Source organism: Cicer arietinum, chromosome 3 (genome assembly GCF_000331145.2).
Source record: "Cicer arietinum cultivar CDC Frontier isolate Library 1 chromosome 3, Cicar.CDCFrontier_v2.0, whole genome shotgun sequence".
Lineage (NCBI taxonomy): Eukaryota > Viridiplantae > Streptophyta > Magnoliopsida > Fabales > Fabaceae > Cicer > Cicer arietinum.
This window is the reverse complement of record NC_021162.2, coordinates 40,413,613-40,417,069: the sequence shown is the minus strand read 5'-3', so window position 1 is coordinate 40,417,069 and position 3,457 is coordinate 40,413,613.

The window sequence follows — 3,457 nt, the reverse complement described above, 5'->3', positions numbered from 1 at the left end:
TTCTTCGTAGGATGTTAAGCCCAATAAATAATTCATGTGTTTACAGGATGTTAAGACTTTAAAAATAAGGATGAATTGCAAGTAACTATCATAATAATGACGTATGAGATGATATGCATATGACACTTAGATGCACGTGATGCAGCAATGAGACGCACATGATGCGACAACCATATGTGCATGATGAAACAGACAAATGCATCTGTAGAAGATGCAACAATCAGATGCTGATGATGCATCAACCAGATGTGTATGATGCGACAAACAGATGTAGATGCAAATGATGTAACACCGAGATTCAGATAATGCAACAACCAATCAAACATAAAATAAAATAGAGGAAGCAGATGAAATCTCTAAAGATTCATTTTCGTTTTCTTCATAGATAGAATGCTCAAGAAACTCATCAGAGTGAGCATTAATGTTCACGATTGGCTCAAAGTTAAAAGCATACCTTTAGAAGTTTACAATGACTATCTAACAAAGTAATTTGAAAATTCCTTGAGTTAATTTGGAATTTCATAGAACTCTATACAATTTGAAGTTGTTCTTCCAAAGGTTATAACATCTATTCTCTTACTCCTTCAGAGTCTAACATCATTAGAGATAGTTTTAAAGATAATTGCAGGTAAGCCCAATTTTGTCTTTTTGACGAAAGGCCAAAGATTGGAAGACTATCAATTATTACAAAGAAAAAGGATTGTACAAAAGAAATAATATTATGGAGTTAGAAACAACAGAGGTAGAAAAAATGTTTTAAATAGATTGATTGAACTCATTCCATTACATTAGACAATTATTTTTTTAAATTTCCAAGAGAAAGATTTTCCAAATTTTCAAGGAAAATGGATGATTGGTTTTTTTGAGAAGTTAAAACACATAGTGATGTGATCGTAATAACTTGCCATTATGTCACTCAAAGGAACACATGAAGAAACAACAAAGACACGTGAAAGAAAAAATACAATTAAATGGCTCAATATGTTGTGTTGAAGAGAAAGATGAAGAGTTGAGTTTGGAGAAGTGAATAAATACTTTAAAAGTGACTTAAAAAAAGAAAATAAAAATAATTGTAAACTAAAATAAAATAAGATAAAAAAAAAGGATATGAGAAAAGTTAGATCTAAGCAACAGATGAAAAACTTACTAGCGGAAAAGACTTAAGCTAATACATGAAAATTGAAAGATTTTATTGAAAACAAAAAAGGTAAAATAAAAGAAACACATAATAGAAATAAAACTATTTCCTAGAAAATCAAAGCAGGAAATATGATAGAAAACATAAATATATAAAACAAAGATCAATCAAGTACTATAATTGTTTAAAAATAAAATAAATTGCATTGTGCATGACCAAATTGAAAACAAGAATGAATTAGCAATTTTTGTTATTACTTTTGTCTTACCAGAGTTAATTTATCCTGATTCCCCTTACAACTAAGGATACATCCAGTCCTCTTACACACCACAAGTGATTTTCCACTATTGTTAGAATAAGTACAAGTCTAACTATAAGACTTCTGTTACAAACTTCTACCAATTTGTCTAAGATAGCACACCACTATCCTAGTTTATAACGAAGAAAGTACACCACTTTCCTTAATTTATACAATAACTTGAATGATTTTACACCAATGATTTTGACTGGAATCTAGAGAATATAACAATTGATAATTTCTTGTACAATGATAACAATATAATATAATTTCAAGTACAACATATAACATTTCTCAATGATATGACAATGTAAAATATGTACTTGAAATATGAAAGTTTGACTTTGAATAATTCACAAAATATTTCATAAAGTTGTTCTAAGATTCCTGTTAAGGTTCTTAAGTTAAATCTGATTCTCGGAAGTATTTATACTCCTTAGACATCTTTTTAGATTAGTGACAATCGTTCCCAAAAGATTGATGAACATATGTAATGATTCAAATTGAATATGAATTGAAAAATTGCATTGCTTCACAATTGTATTCGTCTACGACCTAAGTATAGTCGAATACACTTATGTCATATTCAGATTTATTTCAAAATTTTAAGCTTGTATTCGAATACAAATCCTTGTAGTCGAATACAAATGATTAAATTTTGCTACTAACTTGATTTTGTATTCGGCTATAACATGTTGTAGTCGAATACAAAAGTGCAGTTTTAGCTACTGACTTGGTATTTGTATTCGGCTATAACATCCTGTAGTCGAATACAAATGTGCAGTTTTTACTACTGACTTGGGTTTGTATATGGCTACAACATACTGTAGTCGAATACAGATGTGTAGTTTTCGCTATTGACTTCATCTGTATTCGGCTACACATATATGTAGTCGAATACAACCTTGACTTTTGTCATGTGAATACAACCTTGACTGTTCTCATGTGAATTTGAAATATAACAATATTAGATTGCATCAAGTACCTTAAATTGCAAGATTCTAGCATATTGACAATAGTTGACTTGATTGTTGACTTCACTTTGAACTTGCAGCTTGATCACTTTACATGATCTTTGTCTTCATAAAAAACATGGATAGTCTTGTATATTTACTCCCCCTTAATGCATGCTTACTCCCCCGTAATGCATGCTTACTTCCCCTTTGATCTTGACTTCATACCATCACGTGTTGATAGTTTAAAAACCTACAAATTCTTTAACAACAACAACATACTAATTTTCTCTCATTTTTAACATGATCAAAAAGGAAGAAAAACAACAGACATATATTCCAAGAATACAAAAGACATAGGGAATAAAAGCATATCACAGGTAGGCAATATAACATCAAAAGTATAGTTAAAAGTGAAACAAGTCTTGTATATAGAGATTATTTTTATTTAGAATGTCAAGTTCTCTTCGTATCTTATAGAATGAATCGTTAGGCCAAGGCTATGTGAAGATTTTCTGCTAGTTGATTATGTGTATCAATAAATGTTACTTCAACATTGCCCTTGAACACATGATCTCGCAGAAAGTGATGGTGTATGTCAATATGTTTGCTCCACGAATACATGACTGGGTTCTTTGTGATATTAATAGCACTGATATTGTCACATCTTAGGGGGATGCATCCAAGGTCAAGCCAATAGTCATATAATTGTTGTTTGAGCTATAGAATTTGTGCACAACAACTCCTTGCTTTTATATATTCTGCTTCAGTAGTGCTTACAGCCACACATGCTTGCTTTTTATAGGACCATGACACTAAAGCATTACCTAAGATATGACAAATGTAGCTTGTGCTTTTTCGATCTATTATACATCCTACATAGTTAGAATCAGAATAACCAACAAATATGATATCGTCAACGTAGATTTGAACATGTAACGTGTGATCATTAGTCCTTTTAATGAATAATGTATTATCAACTTTACCCTTTTGAAATCCTCATTCACATAGAAAGTTATTAAGCATATCATACCAAGCTCTTGGAGGTTGTTTCAAACCATAAAAGGG